The sequence below is a fragment of the Cupressus sempervirens genome, chromosome 7 (assembly GCF_028749045.1).
Source record: "Cupressus sempervirens isolate cs-2001-9-10 chromosome 7, ASM2874904v1, whole genome shotgun sequence".
Classification (NCBI taxonomy): domain Eukaryota; kingdom Viridiplantae; phylum Streptophyta; class Pinopsida; order Cupressales; family Cupressaceae; genus Cupressus; species Cupressus sempervirens.
In genome coordinates this window covers 600,107,823-600,120,201 of record NC_143124.1, presented here as the reverse complement: position 1 = coordinate 600,120,201, position 12,379 = coordinate 600,107,823, and the positions used below count along the sequence as shown (strand labels likewise).

Below are 12,379 nucleotides of genomic sequence, written 5' to 3'. Positions count from 1 at the left end.
TATCCCCCACAGATTTAGGAGCTCTTGATCAAACACATTGAAGTGTTTGAATATAGACTACAAGGCAGATTATCGGATAGGGGTATGGAGCATGTGATAGAGCTTGAGGAAGGGCCTAAACTGGGATTTATTATTCCCTACAAGCATCCAAAGAAGTATAAAGATGCGATTGAAAAGGCAATTAAGGAGCTACTAGAGATGGGTCACATTAGGCCTAGTAAGAGCCCACTTGCTTCAGCAATTGTACTGGTTAAAAAGAAGGATGGGACTTTCCAAATGTGTATAGATTATAAGGAAATGTTAAAGAGGACAATTAAAAATAGGTACCCAATTCCCCATATAGATGAGTTGATTAATGAGTTACATGGAGTATGCAATCTTTTAAAGATATATTTGAGATTAGGCTATCATTAGATTCATGTCAGGGAGGGTTATATAGAGAAGACACCTTTTAAGTCCCATTATGGGCATTTTGAGTTCTTGGTCGTGCCTTTTGGTTTGACTAACATGGTAGCTACCTTTCAGTCAGGCATGAACAGGATATTTAGGAATCAACTAAGGAGATTCATGTTAATCTTCTTCGATGATATACTGATATATAGTAGGAGTTGGGAGGAACACCTGGAACACATTGACATTGTGTTGCTAATCCTGGACCAAGAATCCGTATATGCTAAAATGTCTAAATGTGGATTTGGGATGACTGATTTATTGTATTTGGGACATATAATTAGTTGGAAGGGTATTTGTGTGGATTTGAGAAGATCTGAGCTATTTGAAATATCCCCAATAGATATTTACCCGATTTCTTCTTCAATATAATATTCAAACTTAAACATATGAAAATGCATTACAAACCAACAATATAAAACCAATAAATTCTCATAAAAGTCCTTAAAGCATGTTATTGCATTATACGACAGCAATACAATAATCAGTCTTCAAAGTTCAATGTTAAACACAGTTTTACAATCAGATTGGAACACTAAGAAAATGGGTTTGTGTCCACATGCGAGACACCTGACGTGGCGCCTCCACAGACAATGGGTTTGCGTCCACTACATACCGGCAGGAGGGGCTACGTCCTCACACTGGCTGAAAGCTGAAGCTTTCTAAATAACTCTCACAGAGAGAGAAACTGCAATCTGAATCCTAAAACAAAAACATGCTTGACTGAAAGAGCCTCTCTCCTTTTAATCCACAAAGCTGTGACTCTTCGGCTCCTTCCTGGCTTTTTGTCTTATCCCTCCTTGTCACCTTTAGCCCACCTTATAAAATTAAATTGCCCCTTTTTACTCATGCTCTCATAGAAAATTTCAATATTATATGAATATGTCTTTGAATCTTCTAATGTCCCAAAAGGGGACATTACACTATTATGGATTGGGAACCACCTAAGAATCTTTTGCACCTCAGGGGATTGGCTATACTGCTGCTTTAGGAAGGGGTACTCATAGTCATCAACTCCTCTTACAGATTTGACTTGGAAGGATGCCTTGAAGTGGACAGTTAGATTACAATAGTGTTTTGACAGATTTAAGGAGTTAGTGAGTTCTTGCCCTGTTTTGGCTACCCATGATTCCAACAAATCATTTGAGCTACATTGTGATGCTTCAAGAGGAGTTGGGGCAGTTTTGATGCATGATAAGCACTCTATCTCTTATGATACTAGAATGCTGAGAGGTGTTGGGAAGAGTTGCAACATTTATGACAAAGAAATGTTAGCCATTATGTATGCTTTGGCTAATTTTGGACAAAATTTGGTGGGCAGAAAATTTACAGTTAAAACAACTTGTAATAGCCTTAAGCATTTGACTTTGAAATAGTTTTCATCAAAGGGAAGAAAAACGTAGTTGTTGATGCATTGTCTTAGAGACCTCACTTATGTGCTTTGGGAGTTATATTAGATGATTGGAGAGAGTTGATTTTAGCAAAACATGTGAAAGACATGTGGGCTTCAAGCATCATTGATGGAACCACCTAGTATGAGGAGTATTTAGTAATAAATGATTTGATCATGCATAAGAATTGAATTTGGCTAGTACTTGGATCTGCCATTAAGAAAAAGACCTTGAGAGCTTTCCACGATTCACCTATGGTGGGATACTAAGGGTATTTTAAAACTTATGTGCAAGTAAAAGAGTGCTTCACATGGAAGGGGCTCAAAATAGATGTAGTACAACACATAAGGGAGTGCACAAAATGCCAATAGAATAAACATGACCACTCCTTTCCCGGTGGATTACTACAACCATTGCCCATTCCGGAGAGGAAGTGGGATAGTGGATCGATGGATTTTATTACAAGCCCGCCTAAGTCCCAAGGTAGGGATTGTATTTTTGTATTGGTGGTTTGGTTGACTAAATTTGTACATTACCTTGCTATTGCAACATCAAATAGAATAGTTTAGGTGGGGGAATTATTTTTCCAGGATATATTTAGGCTACATGGGTTACCATAGACTATTGTCAATGATAGGGACAATAGGTTCATGAGTCTCTTTTGGCTGGAGCTTTTCAGATTATGTGGGACCAAACTAACCCCGAGCACTAGTTATCATAAACAAATGGGTGACTAGACTAAGTAAATAAAGGGGTTTAAGGTTATCTCTGCAACTACATATCTGGGCATTAGAAAGTGTGGGTGAAGTGGTTGTACCCTTGGTGAGTATTGCTATAACACAACATACCGCATCTCCATCCATATGACACCCTTCGTGGCCTTAATGGGTATGATGCTCTGAATTACATAGATTTGCTCTTTAGTGGTAGTAGAGTGCCCATGGCTAAAGACTTGATTAAAGAGTATTAGGATATCATGAGATCTTTAAGTGAGAACATGTGGAAGGCACAAAATCAGCAAAAACAGTATGCAGATCAGCATAGAGTGGAGCAAACATTTGAGATGGGGGACATGGTCTACCTCATGTTGTATCCTTACATGCAATCCTCTCTTAAGAGGAGGGGACGAGACAAATTAAAGCCATGTTATTATGGGCCTTTCTGGGTGATGAGGCAGAATGGAGAAGTAGCTTACGAGTTGGAGTTACCAGCAGATTGGCGGATACATAATGTTTCTCATGTATCATGACTCACGCCTCGAGAAGGCATTGGGACATAATGTGATACCTATAATAGAGTTACCTCCTTTGGATGATGGACAGTTGGTATTGGTTCTTGAGGCGATTTTAGACACTAGAGAGCGTATACTCCAAAAGCGAACAATTAGAGAATACTTGGTGTAGTAAAACGATCTACCCAACGAAGACGCAACATGGGGAAATGAAGCCATCTTATAGCATCTAGGATTACGATTGCTTGAGGACAAGCAATTTTGAGGGGGTGGATTGTAATGTCCCCTACTTGAAATGGACATCAGAATCAGTTGTCAGCCCTTATAAATTTTGATCCCAAAGACCTAACATGGAACTTAATGGGTATCGTGGAGATTATATGGAGTTTATTACCAGTTCCTATGCGAAAGTGACTGAATTAAATAAATATAGTGTTTATTATATTTTCTGATGCTATTAATATTTAATGGTGTACTAGTTTTTGTCCTTAGTGGAGACTTGAGCTGGCCAGCCATGTATGCTCACGGGCATAATGTCTCTTTACTCACTATGTGCGCGTGGACTTGTAACGGCAGAATAGAAACCATCAATCGTTTGGGTTGGAATCGAGTGAGGGAATTTGGGAATGGGAAGGAAGTGTAGACAACATCGCATATTGGAGAAAAGACATTATTGAGCAAGAAGTGTTGTCAGGAATTCATTTTCAGAAGTTTGAACGAACAAATTCATTACAGAACTCCCTTTCTTAGTTGGGCTTTTTGGGATGTCGCCACCTCAAGTCGCCCCTGCAAGTCAACAACTTTGATGCCATTATCTGGAATGGTCTTGGAGCTATGTCTTGGAGCTACACTAAAGAGGAAGAAAGAATTAACTAATAACAGAACCAAACTGCCAGTGCTTCAAAGTGTGTCATCTCAAATTCATAGGAGCATGTAGTGATTTTTAACTGGTGTAGAATTTTTGAGTTATACTGCAGAGTTGAATACAAATTGGATGGATAGCTGGAAGCATGTGTGAACACGGGATGTGAAATTTTACTTCCAGCAATTAGCTTTGGGTTTAGGCGAAGACTGTGGGTGATGGTGTTAACAGAGTGAAATGTTGAAGTCACGATTGAAGTCCTGATGACTGCCACGAAGACTTGAGTATTGCATGTTTGCTATTGGATGTGAAGAGAGGCCTACCAGTACATGTTGGTCATATATCAATTCACCGTGCTTTCCATAATGATTGCCGAACCTGTATTTTTTGGGGAACCATAATTGCAGGGGTGTGTTTTGCTGTGAAGGGGTGAACACTTCCATATAGCATGGAGAATATCTGAAGTAGATTACTGCTGTCGGGGTTATTGTGCTACACTCGACTAAGTTTAGCCAACATTCCAGGTTGCTTGTCACCTGCTGCCTCCTATTGTATTCTCTCTGTGATGTGAAAGAAGTTTTGGAAATGTTTAAATAATGCTGCTTGTCCAATTCTATATTCATTCTGTTGCAATTTAAAATTCTATTGTTTAATCTGCAAACAGGCGTATTTGAACAATAAAACATATAAAACAAGTTCAGAGACCCTCTTTGCAATCAGAAAACCTATTGACAGAGTTCAAAGAACAAACTAGCGAAAAAACAGGAGTGGGCCATTTCAGGATGACATCTAATCTACACATAAACAACTTCCTACTGGAAAAGAGGCTAACAGGTCGCTGCAAACAAAATTTGAAGGAAATTCTATTTAACATGTGTTTCCAGGAGTTGAAAGACTATTTTATGCAAAGTTAAGTCTCTAGGTCTATGAATATCATTAGTCCTAAGCTTGATTTAATGTGATCTAATTTTTGATTCAATATATGAAATCACAAACGTAATAGTGCAAGCACAAAGATGACACAAAAAACAATGTTCCAGCAACATAAGCATACAATTTACTATCCTTTTTAATATGAGTAGGCTGCCACTGTTTTTAAGAATTTGGTTGTTTGAGACGGTATGGTACCCCACCTGTTGCATAAGCATAGGAAGAAATGTGGAATGACCTAGCAATTTGGTTTGGTGGTAGAAGTTTTGGATCAGCCATCACTAAAGTGCACTAGGCGAGTTTATTTAATATGGAGTCTTGGCCATGTTGAAATAGTAGTTGGAAAAAATTGCCTGTTAAATCAAGTTAGAATCACACCACTTGAATGCTTTTGCCTAAAACCTAAACACAGGCCAAGCTTTACCTTGTTGTTGCCACCTTTTTCTTGTCTTGGTAGAAAGGTCATTTATGGTGGAAAATCATGATGGTTATGCCATGTTTGGTGTGTTAAGCCATGTCATGAATCCCGAAGGGGAATGTTGGCGGTCAGTCAGACAATTCCCCCCCTCAGTGTTGTCCGAGGAGATTCAAACTTGTGACCAAGCTCTGATACCACTTGTTATAAGCTAGCATTGCCTTTGCACCAAAAGATCAACCTATTAATGCTCGATACAACCACTAAAGTTATAGAACAGATCAGACGGTTAAGCCATGTAACGAATCCCGAAGGGGAACATTGGTGGTTAGTCCAACATGTATGAATCTATTAATATTCATACATACACATATGTATATATATTTATATAATGTCTATATATATATATATATATACCCAATGTATTGGAATCTGGCCCAAAATTGCTTTTACTGAATCCTTGAATCAGAATCAGAATCCAAATCTTACCCAGAATCAGGATCACCTAGTTAGTGTTTTCATCCAAGGTGTAGAAGATGAACATAGTGCAATTTTTCAAGTATAGAAAATTTGATAATGAATAAGGAATGATCAATCTCTTGCTCAAGTCCTTCTTTAATAGTTTTCTCATTGCTTATAAGTTTAACAAAACATTTTTTTTTTTTTGTTGTTTTTGTTATTGAAATAAACATTTTTTTTTCCTTTTCTTCCCAAGTTACTTGAAATCCCCCTTTTAATTCAACTCCACATTTGGGCCAAAACATAAGTTACTTTATGTCTCCATCTACAGCACTTTTTTAAGTACTTAAATATAAGTTGCAACAGCTTAAATATATAATTATCTGATAATTTAATTATTTTCCACACTATTGTGAGCACCCATTGTGATTTATGAGTAGAAAGCGGAAGAGGGAGTGAAAAAGTTCCCTAGCTAGTATACTGGAAGATACAACAATGTGTATTTCTTTGATTGGGGAAATTGTTTGAAAGGATACTGTAATATTCCTTGAGTCGACATTTGCAAATAGGCCTAATACTTGAGGAAGTTGCAACCACAGTGGTTTAAATGGTGACTAGTTTTTTCATTTTTATTTAAATTGCTCCTGATTTTCATTTTTCATGTTAGTGTTCCTACCAGTATGCAGGGCCTTTCTTGAACCTTTAATTATGCCCCATCCAAGCTAAAAGTTCATAAATGTTTCCTAAAGATTAAAAAAAATGCTGTAGAGTTGGTTGACCTCCACTATCTACAATCTTCTGCTCAATTTCAAAAGATCTCCATTAATAGTCCTTTGAATTTTAAATCTTTATTTGCATGACTGTCTTAATACATTACTCAGTATTTATTAAAGGGGTGAATTTTTTTTCTACTTCAAGAAAAATACCAAGAAAAATTCCCAGTTATTTTTCTTTTCTAAAGTATATGGCACTCTAAAAGAACAAATGTAATGGAATGTCTCAGACGATGTGAAATGTCTATATGGCAGTATTTCTAGAGCTTGGAATTATGTCATAGGCACATTTAATCCCTCAGAATATTCTCCAGACCTAAAACTGAAATTGGAACAATTGACAGCATTTTCTTGTAAGGGGATAAGTGTGAGCTTCTAATTAGTGTTGAGAATAGTGGATCTCTGATAGACAAACAATTACAAAATGCTTGTATATAAATTCTGATTCAAACTATGCAGAATATAAGTACTTATCTGTACAGTGACTTGCAGCAAACCTTTATCAGTCTTCCTTCTACAGCAATGGCAAACGCTCCTGATCACTGTATAACACAAGTGAAGGTGATAAACAATAAATAATATTGATACTTATCCGCAGATACTCAGATGCCTTTGATTGATACTTTCTCTGCAGTTAGAATGAGCACATATATATAAATGAAGACAGACATGACTCCGAAGAGTCATGTCGGAGTCATGTCTCTACGTGGCCCAAAAGCCATGTAGGGACATGCCTCTTCGGAGGCATGTCAGTTAACATGATAACTGTCCAGTATTAGTTTTATATACCGTCGCCCGATAACAACACAAGGGCCCGATAATAATAATCATAACAAAGCCAAGGCACGGGTATGAAACCCGACACAAGTAATAGAATCTGTCATTGATAATATGAAGCCCGACCAATATAAGTTGGTCAACATCATGCACATTTTACTATCAATATTTCATATGCATGACAGAGATATATGCATACGTATATGTATGCATACATTAGTATGAATATATGTACGTATGCATATGTCTTTGTGATGCATATCAGATAGTGGTGGCATAGTTATATCTCTGTAATGTATAGCGGATATTAGTAACAAAATACAGATGCTTATATCTCTAAGGTGTATTGCGAATAGTGGCAGCATAGAAGATTCATGTTTTGCTTCTGCTGACGCTAAACATTAACACTCCCTCTTTAGCTAGGGAGAAGTAAAACATTAATCAGAGTCATCATATAAGCAATACTGCATGAACAGTAAATGATCTCTACTTGCACTTAAGCAATGTCTAGAAATAGCACACATAGTCTTTACTTGCACTTAAGCAATGTCTAGAGATAGCACATATAATCTCTACTTGCACTTAAGCAATGTCTAGAGAAGCCTAGAGTAATCTCTACTTGCACTTAAGCAATGTTTAGAGAAGCCCAAAAATAATCTCTACTTGCACTTAAGCAATGTCTAGAGAAGCCCAAAAAATAATCTCTACTTGCATTTAAGGCAATGTCTAGAGAAGCCCAAAAATAGATTTATTATTTACAAGATCGTCACCTTGTGAATAATTTTTCTATAACTGAATATGTCCATGAAGGATCGTCACCTTTCATTACATATCAAATACTACTAAGTAACCAAAGGAAACACAATTTTAAATGAAATAACTCTTTTATTTTAAAATTATCCATTACAAATAATCATACCAAGTTTTTCTCTGAAGTATTTCAGTTTCACTTTAGCAAGAGGTTTGGTAAGGATATCAGCTGTTTGATCATTTGTACATATATATTCCAATTTAATGACTCCTCGATTAACCATATCTCTGATGTAATGAAATGGAATTTCAGTATGTTTGGATCGATTGTGAAACACATGATTAGAAGAAAGCTTGATACAACTTTGATTATCACAATAAATCACAGTGGGCTTCAAAGGTCTTTTGAAGAGATTTGAAAGCAACTTTCATAGTGAAACTGCTTCTCTGGCAACCAAGGAAGATGCAATGTACTCGATTTCGGTAAAACTTAAAGCTACAGAAGTTTGTTTCCGACTAGTCCAGGAAATCATACCTGATCCAAGACTGAAACAATATCCTGAAGTGCTCTTTCGCTCAATAGAACTTCCAGCCCAATCAGAATCTGAGTATCCAATTAGTTCAAGATTGACTTTGTCATATTTGATTCCTATTCCAATAGTGCCTTTCAGATACCTCAAGATGTATTTAGCTGCATGCAAATGTATCTTCTTAGGTGCACACATAAACTGACTCAAGGTATGAGTTGCATAGCATATGTCAAGACGGGTATTAACCAGATACATCAGGGATCCAATAATTTGTTTGTAGTAAGTAGGATCCACATCCTCAGATTCATTCATATCATCTTTTAGTTCGTGTAGGTTTATCTCCATAGGGGTAGCAGCCTGTTTACATTCCAACATTCCAAACTTGCTTAATATATCAATTGTATATTTTCCTTGATTTAGTATAATATAGTTGTCCAACTGCCAAATTTCTAATCCTAAAAAATAGTGAAGTAACCCTAAGTCTTTCATTTCAAATTCAGCAGAGAGATCTTGCTTACATTTTTCTATAAGATGTTCATCACCTGTAATTAGCAAATCATCAACATATAATACAAAGATAACCATATCATCACCTTTAGATTTGAAGTATAGATTTGGATCGGCTTCATTTTTGGCATATCCCAATTTCAGTAGGTGATTATCTATTCTTTCATACCAGGCTCTGAGAGCCTGTTTAAGACCACAAAGTGCTTTCTTCAATTTACAAACATGAGTCTTGCAATCAAAGGTATTGAACCCTTCTGGTTATTCAACATAAACTTCTTCAATCTTACCATTGAGAAATGTTGTTTTAACATCCATTTGATGTACTTTCCATCCTTTAGATGCTGCAATGGCTAAGATAGTTCTAACTGAAGTATACCTGGCGACAGAGGCAAAAGTTTCTTCATAATCAATACCTTCCTTTTGAGAGAAACCTCGGGCTACAAATATTGCCTTGTATTTTTCGATATTGTCATCTGCAGCATGTTTAATCTTGAACAACCATTTGGAAGAAACAATTGATTTGTTTTTGGGTCTTGGTACAATGTCCCATATATCATTTTTCAATATAGAGTTATATTCCTCAATCATAGCTTCCTTCCAAGATTGATGAGAAAGTGCTTCTTTAACATTGGTAAGTTTAGATTTTATGAGTTCAGATAGCAGTGCAACATAATAGGATTGATTCCTAGTCCTTTTGCTTTCTTGAACTACATCATCTGGTTCAACTTGATTTTCAGCTAACATTTTTTTGGCCCAAAGGGGTCTCTTCTTATTGGTATGGTTGATGTTTTATGATTCTGTATGATTTGACATGGAAGAGATGTCAGAATTATCCTCCCTCTCAATTTCTGTAGCTTGATCTTTTTTTGAAATGGATTCATCACTATTACTAGAAATTTTAAAGGCAGTATCTTTTTCAAATATAACATCTCTGCTAATCTCAATTGTTCTTTGTCCAGGAATGTAGATCCTGTACCCTTTTGAAGTTTCACTATAACCAGTGAATATTCCCTTTTTCCTGGAAGGCTCCAATTTGGTTCTCTTTTCTTTTGGTATGTGAATATAGACAGGACATCCGAATATTCTTAGGTGGCTTAAATCTGGTTTGACACCGGTAAATACTTCTTCTGGAGTGGTGTTTTCTAATATAGAGTGAGGGCAATGATTTTGAATTTAGACAACAGTATTGGATGCTTCAGCCCAAAAGGAGTAATGAAGATTTTGATATGTAACATGGCCTTGGCTGACTCAACAATAGATCTATTTTTTCTTTCTGCTATTCCATTCTGTTGAGGATTATAAGGTACAGAACACTCCCTCTTAATCCGAACAAAAAGACATAAGTTTTTAAAGATATTAGATGTGAATTCACCCCATTGTTAAACCTTAGGGTTTTGATCTTTTGTCCTGATTGATTTTCAGCTAAGGCTTTAAATTCTTTAAACTTGGATAAGACTTCAGATGACTCCTTTTGTTTTAGAAAATAAATCCATGTTCTCCTAGAGTAGTCATCAATGGAAATCACATAGAATTGACATCCATTAAGGGAGAGAACTGACATAGAACCACAAAGATCTGTATGAATCAATTCAAGAATGTTTTTAGATTTATGATCACTTCTGGGAAATGAATGTTTAGTATTTTTACCTAAAGCACACCCTTTACAAATACTTGAATGATCTGATTTTAGATTTGGTAGCCCTTTTACAATTTTATCTATAGATGATAAGGCTCGAAAGTTAAAGTGACTTAGTCTTCTATGCTAGATTTCAGTGGAATTTGACTTATCATTACTAAGAGTTAAGTTTAACTTTGGATTTTGATTATTACAAAGCTTATAAAGACTTCCATCCTTTACTCCAATGGAAATGGCTTTCTTAATAGATGAGTTCTTCATCCAAGATAGAACTCTATTTCCTTGAAATGCAATTCTGTACCCTTGATCAGCAAGTCCGGAGATAGAGACAAGATTTCTTTTACTCCTTAGCACATATAGGACATTCTTGAGTCGAAGTGTGATTTCTGAATTTAGTTGAATAGAACAAGTACCAATTCCTTTAATAGGGTGAGAGGAATTATCTCCAATAGTTCTTTTGATTCATGATTTGAGAAGGTTTCAAACTTATCCTTAAATCCGATGATATGACGAGAAGCTTCACTATCTATGATCCAGGTGTTGTGATTAGTGCTTAACTCGCTTGAGAGAGCTACTATAAATGCATAATTCTCTTTATCCATTTTCTCATTATTTTCTTCTTTAGTTTCTGCTAGAGTTGCTTGAATTTTCTGTTTTTCTGGACATACATAATAGGAATGACCAAGCTTATCACATTTAAAGCATCTTACTTTGGACCAGTCACGTTGTTTGTGAGATTTGTGATTTTTGTTGAAGTCCTTGTTATTCTTGAACTTTCTTTTCTTATTTGACTTGGAATATAATGCTTGGATGTCACCTTCTTGATTTGAAATTAGTCCTCTGGAAGCAAGTCTATACTCCTCTTGAGTGCATTCATTCTTTAGGTGATCAAATTTTGGAAGTTCAGAACGTGAACTTAAACCTCGTATAAAGGTATCCCATGATAGAGGAAGACCTCTAAGAGCAATCATGCTTAGTTCCTTATCATCCATTTGACTTTGCATAGTAGCAAGTTGATCCTTTAATTCAATAATTCTAAGGAAGTAATAGGTAATGGATTCTCCATTTTTCATTTTTATGTAAAGTAGATCTTGTTTCAGAGTTAGCAATCTACTTGTATTATTAATTTCAAATGTATTTTGAATAGTGGAGAACATATCAAATGCGGTTTTAAGATTGGCTATGGATGGAAGTATATGATCCTTTACTGAATCTATAATTATTTTCATTGCCTTATTATTATGCCTTTTCCATATTGCTTTCTCTGATTCACAGGCATGGGTAAATTTGTTTCAATGTGATTTTCTAATTCCATCTCTCTTAGAACTATTAATAGTCTAGTTTTCCAAGATGAGAAGTTTGATGCTCCATCTAGTCTATTTTCAATTCTTACGCGATTCACCATTTTAATGCTTAATAAAAAACTTTTCCTTCCTTTAACTTTGGCTCAGTTTTAGAATTAATATTTTGTAAGAGTTTTCTTATTAGTACTGCTCTGATACCATGTTGAGAATAGTGGATCTCTGATAGACAAACAATTACAAAATGCTTGCATATAAATTCTGATTCAAACTATGCAGAATATAAGTACTTATCTGTACAGTGACTTGCAGCAAACCTTTATCAGTCTTCCTTCTTTAGCAATGGCAAACGCTCCTGATCACTGTA

The 12,379-nt window shown here is 35.9% G+C and overlaps 1 protein-coding gene across 1 annotated transcript in view; it reads left to right on the top strand.

The window, feature by feature from the left end:
• LOC149548162 (putative E3 ubiquitin ligase SUD1) overlaps nucleotides 1-12,379 on the top strand; it is a 91,333-nt gene that overhangs the window by 16,440 nt on the left and 62,514 nt on the right. The window lies entirely within an intron of this gene.